Genomic DNA, 16,894 nt, shown 5'->3' on the forward strand with positions numbered 1-16,894 from the left:
TGTTGGAGGGAATAAAGTTTGAGTTTCTTGTGACAGTCCCAATAATCATGACTTGTCATGTCTGTTTTGCTTTTGTGAGCAATCTCTGGGGTACTTCAAATTTTTACAATATTTTGTTTCATGTAGGGAGACCAGAGCAGTCAATATTCAAGGTGAGGACAGGTGAAGGTGGACAAGAGAAGGATAATGGTGGGAGCGTCTCTAGGCTGAAAAGTCCTGAGGATTCAGATACACGGAAGTGTAAGTTGTTGTCGGCAACATGTATCTTTTATCTTTTACTTGTTTCAGTCATTAGACTGTGGCCATGCCGGAGCACCGCCTTGGTGAATTTTTTCAGTACAATGAATCAACCCCAGTATGTATTCTTTAAGCCTAGTTACTGTATTGGTCTATTTTGCCAAACCGCTAAGTTACAGTGATGTAAGCACACTAACATCGGTTGTCAAGTGGTGGTGGTGATGAGACACACACACACACACACACACACACACAACAGGCTTCTTTCAGTTCCCGTCTACCAAATCCACTCAAAAGGTTTTGGTCGGCCCGAAGCCGCAGTAGAAGACAGTTGCCCAAGATGACACGCAGTGGGATTGAACCCGGAACCATGTGGTTGGGAAGCAAGTTTCTTATCACATTCCATACAATGTTTATGCTGCACCAGCACACTGGTCTGTCCTTGGCTCCAGGGATATATAAATACATCAGTTTTTCTATAGGTTTAAAACCTCTCGCTCACACTTGCCCGTCTGGAGACATGGGTCGTGAATAGTGAGTCCCTTAATGATCCTTCTCACAACACAACATAGTTGAGAGAGGGGGGGGAGAAAAGTGGAGGTGAGGTATGTTATATATTGTAAATATTTAAATACACATACAAATAACTTGTAAACGCAGATGCAAATACCGAACAACATATAAAACATGTAAACATAGACACAAAGACAAAAAAAAAGAGGCAAACATTGACAAGTAACTAATAGCATAAAAATATGCAAATAGTCCACCAAAAGCGAATTTTAAAATACAGGCATAGACTTCGTAAACACAAATACACGTGTCTCTAGATATACACAAACACAATAACAGTATCTCTCTCTCTCTCTCTCTCTCTCTCTCTCTCTCTGCATACCCTATACACACACATTTAGCGACAGAAGCAGTATTAATACACACACAAAATTACTCATCGTTGTTGTTTACAATAGTTAACTGTCATATTGTAAGGTAGAGTGCAGGAAGGAAGTGGGAGATTATTACAGGAACATAAGGTGGAAGAAAGAGATGGTGAGAGAAAGTGAGAAGGGGAGGTGACATAGATGAGAGAGAGAGAGAGAGAGAGAGAGAGAGAGAGAGAGAGAGAGAAAGAACACAGACAAGTGAGGGTGTACGAAAGAACAAAGACCGTGTGGTAAGAGAATGAAGTAAGGAGAGATGTAGAGAGAGAGAGAGAGAGAGAGAGAGAGAGAGAGAGAGATGTAGAGAAAGCAAAGGTAGTATGGGGGGGAGGAGAGGGAGCACGATAAAACAGATGTTTTCGAACACAAAAGAATCTCAACTTTATAAACAAGCTGAAATGACATACTGTATCTCACCTATGTATTACACAGTGGATTGAAAAACTTCGATTCATTGAGATTATCCATGCAATTATTAGACAAATTCTCCCTCATAAGTGTTTAAAAATTAAGAACACCAACCAAGAGAGATAACTCCAACGTAAAGGGGGGGGGATGACTCACGTCTGAGTCATTTTTCAGATTTCAATACGTGCCAAACAGAGCTGCTACATGGTCGCTCCGCTTGTTAGAAATAGCAGTCAGATTTACCTGAAATAACACCCTACAGCTTGAAATAAAGGAAGGACACATCAGACAAGATAATCCTTGATAATTATAAAAAGAACGGATATCGACGACCAGGATGACTCTAATCCCACTGGAGCAGGATTGACCTGGAGCTGAACAACAACAAAAACGATTCTCTTTCAGTGACAATGAAGTTTCAGTTTATTTCATGGAACTGATCGGATTTCACAAAGCAGACGATGGATGGATGGATGTGTTTCTTTATTGGCCACACAGGGCTGAACACAGAGGGGACAAAATACAAAGTAGAGCTTTTCTTTTTGGGAAGGAACGAAAAAAAAGTGGGAGTAGAATTTCGATAGATAGATAGATAGATAGAGAGGGAGGGAGGGAGAGAGAGGGGATGGAGGTACGGAGTGGGCTATTCTAGCAGAAGTAATGTGCCAAGTGGGTTGAATATATAACGCACGCCAGTTATTACATTATTACTAGATACACACATAAAAAAAAAAAAATATATATATTGTTCAGTGTGTGATATATGTTTGCAGCAAAGAGAGTAATCCTGCTGCAGGCTGGGCTGCAACTAAACCAGTTGGCAGGAAAACTGAGCCTCTCTATTGAAAGGTGTTTACGTTTGTTAGTGCTGGCATATAACTACATGTGCAGAGAGAAGTGGTTCTACAACTACGCTATGGACACGACAGGAGATGAGAGTGGCAGTGGTGGTAACCATAGACTTTCATCATCGTCGTCGTCGTCGTTTTAACGTCCACTTTACCCAACTAGCATGAGTTGAATAGATATTGTAGGGGCAGATTTTCTATGGCTGGATGCCTTTCTTGTCACTTTACTGTTTCCAAGTAAGGCGATATTTCCCCCATGGTTGGGTATATTTTCATGAAAGATTGGAAACGAAAGACACTGCTTGCATGACAGTGGCACTTGTTTACAACTATGACAGGAAGTTAAGGCAAGGCGACAGTTACATACACACATACGCAGACACCATGGTATTCTTTCAGTTTCCATCTACCAAATCCATTCACAAGGCTTTGGTTGACTCAGGATTATAGTAGAAGACACTAGCCCAAGGTGCCACACAATGGGACTGAACTCAAAACCATGTGGTTGGGAAGTAAACTTTTAAGCACAAAACCATGCCTGCACCTACCATCTTTGTTCAAGCAATAAACATAAAACGTCAAAAGGTAATTAACAGGAGGAAATCAGTGCATTTGTTGTTTAGCTTCATGTCAGCCATGACCGAGCAGACTTATAATCAGGAATTCCATCCATGAACATCCATTTTATGTATCACAGATTATATTTTCCCCTCATCCCTTCATGGGGAAAGCAAATTGATAAAAAAAATTTAAAAATCCATGGTGAATGGTGGATTGTAGAAAACTGTAAGAATGTTGAACTGGATGTCTTGGAGAATTTGTTTCAGATTTTTGCATTCTTTGTTCAAATTCTGCTGTGATTAATTTGGATAGCAGACTGAATCTCCTGCCAAGTTTAATACCACCGCTTGCCACTTTGGGTGCCTTTAGTGGAGTCCTCTCCGTTGCAAGCATTTGGGTCAGGCCTCCAGTTTGAGGATACTTCCCCCACACCACCTCATTCAATCCCATGAACTCTGAGAAGTGTCATGGGCTGCTTCTCTCTTGATTCCTCACCATGCCTTTTCTGTAGCTTTCAACTTGCAACTGTACAAGAAAAACATCAATGGTTTGATTCTCACCAGTATCAGAGAATCCATAAAGGCTATGGCACAGTTCCTACCTCCAGATCAAAAGAAAATCTGTTGCAGTTCTTCAGAGCCATGATGGAAACACACATTTCCACAACCTCTACCAATTACCATCATCATAAGGATGGTAGAATAACGACGGGAGGTGGAGTGGCAGATATAGTAAGGAGCTTAAGACAAAATATCTCACAATTTTTGGTTAGATCCTTCTACACAATGTTTTCAAATTCCACTACAGCTGACTTTGCCTTTCATCTTTCCAGTGGGGTTAATAAAATAAAAACAAGTTAAGTACTAGAGAATTGTGATATGACCTATTACACTCTCCCCTAAAATGTGTGGCCCCTCAGTGATTGTTCTCACGGTGGTGAACGGAAGAACAGGCAGAGCATCAAACAACATGCAGTGGAGCACTGGGAAAGTCACTAGAACTGTAAACATAAAATAACAGTGTTAGGTAGGAGAGGTAGAACAACAAGCAAAATGCCTTGTATTATTTAGTCATCCCTTCCTTTAAATCCTGGCAAGGTTGACTTCAACGTCCATCCTTCCACAGTTGAAAAACTAGATACCATTCAAATACTGAGATTAGAATAATCAACTATTAGCTATCTCTCAAATCTGGGGCCTCTTCATAGTTCCATAGGCATTAAGAGGGTGAGCTGGGAGGTGCATGGTTAGAGTATTTGAGTCACGATTGTCAGGTCATATGTTCAATTCCTGGCAGTGAGTTGAGTCCTTGAGCAAGACACTTTATTTCATGCTGCTCCAGTCCACTCAGCCGGCCAAAATGAACAGTACCTGTAATTCAAAAGGGCCAGCCTTGTTGCATTCTATGTCTCCCCAAGAACTTGTTGCACTGAATCTCCCCGAGAACTACATTAAGGGTACGCGTGTCTGTGGAGTGCTCAGCCACTTGCATGTTAATTTCACAAGCAAGCTGTTCTATTGATCGGATTGACTGGAACACTTGTCGTAAACAATGGAGTAACAATCCAGCCAAGATTGTTACTGCACTGGGCAAAATACTTGGCAGCATTTGTTCTGACTTTACATTTTGAATTCAAATGCTGCTGAGGCCGACTTTGTCCATCCTCTGGGGCCAATAAAATTAGTACCAGTCAAGTACTGGAATCGATATGACTACTTCCTCCACTAAAACTTCAGGCCTTTTAATAGAAAGAATTATTACATTGATATTATATAGAGATTATGATATTGTCATCTCATCCAGAAGTTATCTATAGATCATACTCTCTGACATTCATGTAAATAATGTCAACCAGTATTGAGTTAAAAACAACTTATAAATGCAGGTTGTGTGCAGTGAAATGCACTCATATGCAATTGTATCACAATGCACTTGATGCAGTTCACATTTGAATTAAGAAAAGCAGAATGCATGTTTGAAGGATGGAATCTAGGGATATGCAAATACACTGCTTTTCAAAAATTGATTTTAACAATTCGAAAATTTTTCATAATTGCTATTGCCAGTACTGCAAGAATAATTTTCAAAAGAAATATATAAATAAAACCATCATAGGGCTAAAGATATCAACTGAAATATAAATATATACAAGCTACACAAATATAAAAAAACATATATCTCTGGAGCCATTTTTTAATTAACAGCATAGCCAAAGAAGAAAAAAAATTGCACAAAACTATCTTGTCCGCTTTGTCAAACAAACCTACCAAGCTGATTTTCCCTTTCTAATTGTCATTAGATTCAATGTAAATCAATTATTTAAGATATTATTTAATTGAAATTAAATTCATTTTTGTTGTGGTTGTTAATATTTGTTTGCCCATCCCACTCTAGAATAAGCTGTTGGGAGAATTGTAACAAACCAAACGTGTTTAATATCACTGAAATAAAAAACAATATTCCACACAAAAGTAAATTAATAAATACAAACACACATACATACATATGAGAAAAGATAATGATAGCAACTGATGACAGTCATAATGATCATAGGCTAATTAATGAGAGAACTAAAACATAATAGCTGATTTTGATTAAATATATATATAGGTAGATAGATGGAGAACAGCAGTTTTGAAGAGGTCACAAAGTGAAAAACTTTACACAAAGTTTTAACTAAGACCTCAACCACATATTGGGAGCCAACCACTAACCCACTCCTACATGCCTGCTCCTAAGTCATGAGATAAAAGAACTTGATATCATCATCATCATTTAATGTCCACTTTTCCATGTTTGCATGGATCAGATGATGTTTATTGAGGCATATTTTCTATGTCTGGATGCTCTTCCTACCACCTGTTTCCAAGCAAGGTAATATTTCCCCATGACCAGACATGTTTTTCATCAAAGATCAGAAATGAACAACATCACTTGTATGATTAAGATGTTTATTTAGAACCATCACATGATGTCAAGGCAAAAATATACACAAACATGCAGACACTCAGACATACGTGTACAACAGGCTTCTTTCAGTTTCTGGTCACTGACAAACTTTAGTCAGCACAAGGCTATTGTAGAAGACACTTGCCCAAGGTGCTGCACCATGCAACTGAACCTGAGACCACATGGTTAGGAAGCAAACTTCTTAACCACACAGTCACATCTGTGCCTGTGAGACATGTAAAATACATGGGGTGTTCTATGAAGAGGTGGTGGCTTATACCTTCGTGAGATAATGAAGAGCAACATACATGACCTTTGTGAGGCCTCTGAGATAGGTTAGAATAAAGGGAGTAAGAAACAACTGGTGCGTTACTGTTGTTGTTTAGTTCCAGGTGAACACAAAACAAGCAGACGTATGACTGAATATGTTCCAGTCCTGGCTATCACATCTTTTTAGGGACATACTGGACAACATAATTTAATGTTTTCCATAATAGGGGTCAATTATATGTAGAACAGTGGTTCTCACCCAGGGTCCATATGGCCCCAGAGGGTTCATATAAAATTTCTGGGGGTCCATGTGATAAAATAGTAAATTGAGGATCCACAATAGTATTTTAAGGGCTCCTGAAAAAATTATGCTTTAAATGTATCTCGTATTGGTATGTATTGCAAGAAACAGCAGGGTTTCTTTCTCTAACATTTTACATAGTATTCAATATTAGAAAATCTGCCTCAATAAATTCTGTCTGATCCCATGCAAGTACATAAAAGTGGATGTTAACCAATGACGATGTTCATGTTGATGATGAAGAATGCTGTTTCGAGGTCACATGTAAAAAAAAAAAACTTAGAATGAAAAACAAGAGTTTCGACTAAACCCCACCCCTGCCCTAAAAGCTCTTACTCACAGACACATGTTTCTGTATCAACCAGCAGCTCAAATTAGTGCTTGCTCCCAACCTCTTGAGGTGAACTATGTCGGATATGGGACATGTTGTGAAACACATGTGGTGCAAATGACAATTTTACTGAAGTTGCCTGGGGACCACATCACAGACTCACAAGTGTGGCGGTGATGGTGATGGCAGTGTTAATATATGAGGTGCTAATGACAAGGTTACGCTGTTGCCAGGCAACCTCATAACATACTCTGGAGTAATGGATGTAATGGGTGGTGGTGATAATGTTAATACATGTGGTGCTAATGACAAAGTTGAGGTCATTGGCTAGCAACTAAATAAGAGACTGCAGGGTGTAGGGGTGATGGTGGTAGTAGTGACACTGTGTAACAGCTGTAACACAATGAATGGTAGTAACCATCTGACAGGGAGGGGCAATAAAATGAAATTCTAGTCATGCCCTTATTTATATGAACAGTTGGAGTACAACACAGGTCCCCCAACCCCTCCAGCCTAAGAGAAGACTCCAGGGAGTTTGAAGTATGACATTTCCATATTTTTCTCTTCTGAAAATAAATCTGTCTGAGAAAACTGGTTGATTTTTATTCAATAGTAGAATTATTAAAAGTATTTTATTGCTTGCTTCACCAACAGAATGGATTTAATATTGAACATGTTCCAAAAAGGTCGCAGCAGCACCAGGATCAGATGTTTTCATGTTCAAGTCTTGAAGAAACTAAATCTTTCCAGAGACCTGTGCTGCTTTAAGCAGTGCCTAGACATTTCTGAGGAATTACTTTTGAATTTCTTTGATTTAACACCTTCCATTCATTATTGGTGATTCATAAAAATGTTAAGAGTACCAAGTTAATTGATTAATGTTACTAACAATACTTTGAAATTAAGTCAAATACTACAGTTATATGTATTTGGATTGGGTCTGTATTCTACATTTCTTTCCATATGAGAATTTAATAAAAGAAAAAAAAGTTAACCATTTGCCCACCCTCTCATATTTTGCAACCACTCTCAATACCCTCTAATATCCGTCATCAATGCCATCTCTCTTGCTAATATCTGTCATCACTAAATACCTCTGATCTTCATCTCAGTCCTGGAACATTTCTCTCTCTCCTACTCTCCAAACCAGCACATCATCTCCCTATTTTCTGATTTATCTACAGGGTTATTCTACTATTGCTGCTCTCCATCCTTCTTGTACTACCACTTGCCACCTCTTCTTGTATGAGCTATTTCTTTGATCCTCTCTCCCAAACCAATGTTTACCATTGACCACATCTCCACCCATTTACATTCACTACATTCACCTCCACCCCACCATCTCTAACTACTTGCCACTCTCCTCTCTCACTCCAATGAACCTATCTACCCACACCTCCCCATATTAGTCTGCAATCTCTCAAACATACACCTTTTTGTATCTGGAGAGCATATTCTGATATATTATCACCAACATCTTTATCTGATTTCCAGCAAATATCACCCCCTCCTATATAATACCAGGTAGCCATGTATTTCTTCTGTAGCAAGATACCTGTCTTTCTACCATACTTGTGCCTCTCGATACCTGGCATAAAGCCACCTCCCCCTCCATTAGTACAGGTCTTTTACTGAAGTCTTCTGTCAATGTTCTTTTGGTTCCTGCATCACATGCATATTCATAAACACAAGGCACTGATTTGCATACGTATATACGTATATATATATATATATATATATATATATATATATATATATATATATGCATGCACTCAGTTCTTTTTCTTGCAAGTTACTTGGTGACTTCAATGGTGCCAGTGTCATAAAAAAGAGAACCCAGTACACTCAACGGTTGGTGCTTGAGAAGAGCTTACAGCCACAGAATCACTTCAAAGCAGGCAATGGGGCTCAACACAGTCCTTCAGTTTATTGAATTCTGTTAAACCAGCCAACCCCATGCCAGCATAGAAGATAATATGCTAAATGAAGGTGGTAAAGATCATACAAAGTCCAGTAAACAACTTTCCAAAAGAAAGCTGTTTCTTAAACTTTTGATTGGTCATTTCTTACATGGGAGTGACAGTTGGTCAACAGTTTAACAATGGCAGATGAGGGAGCTTCTATATTTTTACTGCTTGACCCTCTTAAAATACAATCACATGGATTTGGGTTCAGTCACACTGCATGGCACCTCGAGAAAGTGTCTCCTGCTATAACCTTGAGCCAACCTAAGCCTTGTGAGTGGATTTGGTAGACGGAAACTGAAAGGAGCCTGGCGTGTGTGTGTCTTTTTTGGTCCCCACAACCTCTTGACAACTGGTGTTGGTGTGTTTATGTCCCTGTAACATATCAGTTTAGCAAAAGAGGCCAACAGAATAAATACCAGGCTTAAAAAAAAAGTACAGGGATTGGTTCAACAAAAAATTCTCAAAGGTAGTGCCCCAGCTTGGCCACAGTCTAATGACTGAAACAAGTAAAAGATGAAAGATAAAGATTGCATAATGCAGTTCAGAAAACACTAACCAAGACAGGTTAGTACCAGTTTGGACATTTTTGATGATGTCTTTTCTCAATCAGGAATAATCTGAAGCTTAACAGTTACAACAACCAGTGCCCAGGACTGCAAATAGGTACCATTAACAATCGATGTAATATAACTGCTTCATCATATACAGTCCAAGCAGGTATGTGGGTATTTTGAAAATACCTCATGGAGTGATGATTATGCCCTGCATAGTTACAAGCTGCCCTTTGGCAAGGGACATCACCCATTCAACCACCCCGTCAAGGATACAGCAAATTCACAGGACTGTGACATGGCAGATTGTAAAGAGGTAGTGGAAGAGCTCAACTGAGCTGATAACATTGATGCTGAGCAGAGGAATCCTAGAAGATCAATAGTCAGGATCACTAAGTTTTATCAAGAGAGCAACTGCAACACATCCACAGGGTGTCCATGGTTGTGTAATCAGCTAATGAAAGATTCACTTTGACTCAATCTCCCAATTCAAATTCATAATAATGGAATTGGATGGTGGCAAAGAATCATGGGAATCCGTGAACACACATCTTGTCCTATGTTCAGCAATATGCTCTAACTCTGAATAAACTCACATCTTTCTTCATCCTTTTGGTACCAATCCACCCTAGACTGTCCCTGGTTCCATGACACAAACTGCCTGTTTTATGGTGATCTAAATTAAAATTCTATGCTAATCTGTTCCAAACACCAGCTTAATAATGACAAAGTTATTTTAGCATACTTCATTATTTTGAAATTTAATTGAAACAAAAGGCAGTATATTTCAAAAGAAATGTAACAAAAGGATTAAGTATATGTCTAAAAAATTGGATCTATATATTTCTCTTGTAACTGGAAAAAACCCCCACTGACTCTATATTCATGTTTTTTCATTTAATCTACTTGGTATTTCACTGTCTGTGAGATCCTTAGCCTCACAGTAACCCTGGATTGAACTGCAGATGACCTAGTTGTCACATATTTTAATTCATGTTCTCTACACACAGTTAGTTTGGTTGCAATATTGAACATTCTTTTAAATGGTTACTGTGACCTCTTTTTGTCTCCACCAGTATTCAAAACACCTACCCCTTACTGCTCTTATTGCTCTCAAGGTTACATCAAATACCACTATTCTATGTTGACAGATGACAGCTCATACCATTGTCTATGATACACTTCCCTCAACTGCCACATCTATTCATTAATACAAACTTAATACTTACTTTTTCAGGATTTTATTTCTTGAATGCGGTTTGAATATTCATCTATTTTTTTACAAACTAGATTTTCACTTTTGGTACTAATGATCGTTTTGACTGGGTACAAGGCCAACTTGATTTTTTTATTTTACTTGTGTTAGTCATTGGACTGCAGCCATTCTAGAGCACTGCCTTGAAGGGCTTAATAAAAAAAATTGACCCCAGTGCTCATCTTTTTTTAAAGCCTGGTAGTTATTCTATCAGTGTCTTTTATTGAACTGCTAAGTTATGGAGATGTAAATAAACCAGCACCAGTTGCCAAGTGGTGATGGGGGACAAATACAAACACATAGATATATACATATAGTGCACAAGAGGCTTTTTTTCAGTTTCTGTTGACCAAATCCACACACTGGTTGGCTGGGGCTATAGAAGAAGACACTTGCCTAAAGCACCACGCAGTGGAACTGAACCTGGAACCATGTGGGTGGGAAGCAAACTTCTTACAATACAGCCTCACCTGTGTCTTTATGGGGAAAATTAAAATACAAAATCAACCGAAACATGTAACAGGTGCCTTAATTCATTGATTACAGAAAAAATTCATGGCTATAATTCATGGATGACAGATAAAATCAATTTTGAATGAGTTTTGGAATTATGAATAAAGACAACAGAAATCAAATAAACGTTTTTAGTTAGTTATTCAAAGCCATTTCTGTTACCTATTAAAACATTATTAAATTAAGCAATTATTGAATTTAATTAGTTGGAATGGTTAGATTTATAAAGAATATTATTCCTTAACCCTTTCATGACTATATTTCTGCTTATTTATTCCAATCAATATTAGAAAATAACAAAAAATTTTGAAGGATTTAGCTTAATAACTTTGTCCTTTAGACTAACAACTTGCAAGCTTTAGGTTTGAATCCACTTGATGCATTTTATTGTTATTCAGATGGGGCCTGTAATTCTACATATCTCTGGATATTTGACTCGTGTTTTGGACTAGACTATTATGTATAGATCCCAGATATCATTGGAATGTTTCTTTATATAAGACTGGACTCCTCCTATCCAGGGAAAATTTATAACTCATCCAGGAGCTATATACCCATCTTAACAGTGCCTTGGTTCCCCGAGAGACACTGTTGCTAGCTGTTATATAATGTTATATTAAGACATTTCATCCATGTCCATTCTATCTTGTTTCAGGAATAGTTTCTCCACAATCTTATTATTTAAACTGTCCTGTAATTTACAAGGGAGAATGGTACAATCTGAGGGGGATTTGACTATTATTTCCAGCAGTGAAGCAACCACATAAAGCCTCTGACCGTTATGAGGACATTACTGGTGACTCAGCTAACCTTACAATAAAACTATGGAAATGGTAGTGATACTTTGGACAAGGAATATTTCTTACTTGAGCCTGTTAGAGCCACTTACATGGTAGAATGATTAACACTAGAAACAGTATTTAGTTGTTAAATAGTTTCTTCAAAAGTTGGAAGAAAGAAAGGAAAAAGAGGAGTAGGGTGAGAGAGAGAGAGAAAGAGGAAGTGAATGCAAGTGAGAAAGAGAGGAAAAAGGAAAAAAGTAAGAACAAATATGAAATGTGTGTGTGTGTGTGTGTGTGTGTGTGTGTGTGTGCATATATCAAGTGTATTCCAGAAGTTGTGAAACTTTCTTGAGGAGAGGCAGTTATAACTGTCCTAGATTATTGTAATTTTTGTATATCATTGCAACTAATAAGCTGACCTGCCAACTTCTTTTATTCCAGACTGAAGGAGATAGCTATAACAGCACTATGAACACTCCTTACAAAACACTGCTTATCACAGTTGACTAGTTTGAAAAATGCAGTCAGGCATGAAGTCAATTTGAGAGCTCTCTGTACCATAAAGTTTTGTGTTAGACTGGGCAAAAATGTGACTTAAACTTATGAAATGCTTCAGACTGCTAATGGATTAACTTGTATAAGCTAAGCATCTGTTTTTTGCTGGCACAAGAGGCCAGACTAAGCAAGTCCATCAGGAAGCGATCTCCTCTTTCAAACAACAAGGGGCATCATCTACATCCACTGGGTTCCCTCTGGCCAGACAAAGAATACTTTGTGGAGGCTTTGAGTGAGTTCAGGAAGAGATTTCATTGCAAAAGGCTAGACCTTTTGCATCAGTCCAAAATTCCACCCTAACCGACTACTTGACCGAGATGGGCATCAGAACTGTCCTTCACCGTCCCCACAGCCCAAACCTTGCCCACTGTGACTTTCGGTTGTTCCCAAGCTGAAGGAGATGACAGAGGTTGTGACATGGGTCCTGGTGACCTTCACTCTGGAGGACATTCATAGAGCCTTCAACAAGTGCGCTGATGTCAGAGGAGCCTATACACACACACACACACACACACACACACACACACACACACACACACACACACACATCTAAAAATGTTCATATACATGTATATTAGTCAGCATATTCATGTATATGCATGCCAGTCTATATAGTCTGATATAATCATGTTGATATTTGTATTTAAACTTACATCTATGTATACATGAACAATGCAAGGTATGCAAGGTGTAAAAATTCAAAAGTAGACTCTATACACACACACACACACACACACACACATACATATATATGCACTGGCATGCTAATGTATAAACCTGCAAGAATGAGTACGTATATATATATGTATGCAAATCAAAGTTGTGTGTTTATGAATATGCATGTGGTGTATGAACCAGAAGAACATTGACAAAAGACTTTCAGTATAAAAAAAAAAAACGATCTGTACTAAATTGTCTGTCCTTGTGGAAAGAGAGACAGAGAGAAATGTCAGTTAATATAGATCTCAGGTGAACAAACAATTTTAAAGTAACTTTTACTATGTCAACTACAACAGCCAGCTGGTCTCCAAGCTGACTCATCACAGTCTTTCTTTCTAACTTCAAATACTGCCTATGCCACCACCTCAACATTTATTTAAGCCTATGGCAGTAACAGCAACAATGACATTGTGTGCTTAAGATAAATATTTTAACTGGAAATAAATAAATTAAAATAGAGTGAAGACTTAGAACTGGAAAATAAACTTTTGTGGAGAATAAGTGGCTGTGAGATTAAGGTGTTCCCAAAATACAGATCACAAGTTTATGGTTTCAACTATTGTTGCAGATGTTACGATATGGCTGACACAGGCTGCTTTCATATGGTGACTTAGAAATAGCTGTCAAATATCCCTCAAATGATATTCTACTGTCTTGAAGGACAAAAATAAAGGAAGAAAACATTGGACAATGTATTCTAAGACACACTATGACTAAATAAAAATGGGAATGATTTCTGATCATAAGTCTGTTTGTTCAAGGCTGACCTGGGGCTAAACAACAATAACAGTTAAAGCCTACCATTCAGTATTACAAAAACAACAACAACAAAAAGCATGTCCAAACTAGGTTTAATCTTCTTTGTTACATGACAACATATTTACATCATTAAATATTTGATGTCTAATTAGCATAGGTTATCTATAGTCACAGTCATAAATCATCCCATTTAGTAATTAGAAACATACCAAACAAAGGCAGTGAGCTGGCAGAAGCGTCAACACGCAGGGCAAAATGCTTAGTGGTATTTCGTCTGCCGCTATGTTCTGAGCTCAAATTCCACTGAGGTTGACTTTGCCTTTCATCCTTTCGGGGTCGATAAATTAAGTACCAGTTACGCACTGCGGTCAATGTAATCGACTTAATCCCTTTGTCTGTCCTTGTTTGTCCCCTTTATGTTTAGCCCCTTGTGGGCAATAAAGAAATGAGAAACATACCAAACAAATGATAGAGCCTGTATGTAGTTGTTAAACCTGCTAGAATTAGTAACCAAACAGTCCTCAAATCACATTCATGTCAACTTGATCAGTATTGAACTGGGGCTAAAAACACCATCATGACTACCACCATTATGGGCCTACAAACCAATGACATCAAAATTATCTTTAAATGGAATCTTAACATATTAGTAATTCTTTAACCCTTTAACATTTAAACTGGTCATAACCAGCCCAAATATTCTTCCTGTTTTATGTGCAAACCATCCAGATCTGGCCTCTCACACCTACCATACAAAATAATTCTAAAAATAAACAATCACAACAAAATCTCAAAACTCCAACACAATGCATGATTAACCCTTCAGCATTCAGATTACTCTGTCAAATGTAATACTTATTTATTTACAGTTTTCAATTAATCATGCATTATATATATTTAAAATGACATTGTAGGGTAGGTGTAAGAAGCTGGATCTGGTTTATTTGAACATAAAAAAGATAGAATATTTGAGGTGCATCTTTATAAGGAACAAATAGCCACCACTCAACTGTGAAGTGGAAGACAAACTGACCATCCATTTGAGGTCACTCAAATATGAAGTGGGAAGAATACTGACCATCCATCAAGGGTGGATGGCCTCATAAGGTAAGCAAGTCACCGTTTCAGTATGGAATAGGATAGATGCTGACCACTCTTCAATGCTGCTTATGACAGCCCATCAAAGGTGACGACAGCATCAATCCAAGACATTCACCCTTCTCTCCCTCCAGCATATTGTTTCTCATGGGAGCATACATGGCTGACAAAACTGATACTAGATAGGCAGATCTTGTGGTACCAAAGCACTGAAAGTGACCCTGAACAACAGCCACAGGAGGTTGACAATGATGTCTCGTCCTCTCTTCAAGCAGTCTCCTGAGCTTGGTTTCAGTTTTATCTAAAAAGGACAGAGTAATATCAAAACCGAAATTTATAATATATCTCTTCACTCAAGACTGAGTGGCTTATAGTTGGATGTCCTTTTATAAAATTAACTATAAATTTCAAATGGTGAACTGATGCCAATTTTTTGGCTTGGTAAACCAAAAACAAAATTAATGAAATATTTTGCCTCAAAGGAAAACTGGAGACTTAACCAGTGTTTATATCAAAATTAAAATCTGTCAAAAATCTCATTATAGAAGTTGAATGATATCCAAAAGATTTCAGTTGGTCAACATCAGCAAAGTATAATGAGATGAAGAAGCCAGAATGTGGTCACTTGATCTGCTAGAAATAGAAGATAAATCTCCCTCAAATCACATTCTATTCTCTCATAGAAAGGAGAAACGCATTGGATAAAGGAATCCTAGATACACTGTTTCTGAATAAATGACAAGAAATCTGCACCAAGAATTGTTTTGAAGTGGTAAAGATGTGTTGTCTTTAACTGCACACACTAGGAACACAAGTGACTGCTCCTATCATCATCACCTAACATGCATATTTCCATGCTTGCAAGGGTCAGATAGAATTTATTGAGGCAGATTTTCTATGTCAAGAGGCTCTTCCTATCACCAACCCTCACCTGTTTCTAAGCAAGATAATATTTTCTCAAAGCTAAACATGTTTTCCATGGAAGGGTGGAAGTGAACAACCTTGTCTGCATGGTGATGATGCTCTTTTACAATCATTACATGATGGTTGTAAATGATGTCTAGACTAGGGTACATACATACACATACACACATGAAGAGCTTCCATGCAGTTTCTACCAAATCCACTCACAAGGCTTTGGTTGACCTGGAGCTACAGTAGATGACACTTCCTCAAGGTACCCTACAGTGGGACTGAACCCAAAATTACATGATTGAAAAGCATGCTTCTTAACGCTGTAGCATTCAGATTATTCTGTCAAATGCAACACTTCTTTAGTCACATTGTTTTGCGTTTATCCTGCATCATCTTGTAGCCTGGAGATTTAGACTAACATTGTAGGGTCGGTGTGAGAGGCTGGATTTGGCCATAAAACATGAAGAATATTTTGGCCAGATGTGGCTGGTTTAAATGCTAAAGGGTTAAGCTCACAGCTATGCCTGTGCCTATGTCTAAAGATAATTTTCAGAACAATGCCACATGTGGGTTGTGGCGAATTGCTAGATACCACATACATATTAAGGTCATTATTCTGTACTGAAATAGGTCTTTGAGTCAACCCACATAACTCACAATGCAGAGAAATTCACTGCACCAGCCTGGATATCAGGAAAGTAAAAAGGCAAAACAAATATTGAAAAGTATTTTGTCCAACACTTTAACTACTCTGCCAGTCCATTAGGTTGGTACTTATTTCATTGATTCTGAAAGAATGAAAAGACTGGTCTTATTTCAAAGTTAACCTTAGTAGAATTTGAACTAAAAAAAAAAAGAGCTGCAAAAAAAAAAAAAAAAAAAAAAAAAAAAAAAAAAAAAAAAAAAAAAAAAAAAAAAAAAAAAAAAAAAAAA

The 16,894-nt window shown here is 37.8% G+C and overlaps 1 protein-coding gene and 1 long non-coding RNA gene across 4 annotated transcripts in view; one reads left to right on the forward strand and one right to left on the reverse strand.

Annotated features, from left to right (window-relative positions):
• Positions 1-16,894, reverse strand: part of LOC106875408 (serine/threonine-protein kinase PAK 1) — a 189,948-nt gene that overhangs the window by 140,369 nt on the left and 32,685 nt on the right. Inside the window, exon 1 of one of the 3 annotated variants that reach the window (XM_014923523.2) lies at positions 1,596-1,614. The exons of the other annotated variants lie outside the window; for them this stretch is intronic. The gene's annotated coding sequence lies outside the window, so the exon portion shown is untranslated. Of the gene's footprint in view, positions 1-1,595; positions 1,615-16,894 lie in introns of those variants that run through there. 3 annotated transcript variants of the gene reach the window in all.
• LOC106875410 (uncharacterized) overlaps positions 1-16,894 on the forward strand; it is a 112,913-nt gene that overhangs the window by 80,750 nt on the left and 15,269 nt on the right. The window lies entirely within an intron of this gene.

This window comes from Octopus bimaculoides, chromosome 19 (assembly GCF_001194135.2).
Source record: "Octopus bimaculoides isolate UCB-OBI-ISO-001 chromosome 19, ASM119413v2, whole genome shotgun sequence".
NCBI classification, from domain to species: domain Eukaryota; kingdom Metazoa; phylum Mollusca; class Cephalopoda; order Octopoda; family Octopodidae; genus Octopus; species Octopus bimaculoides.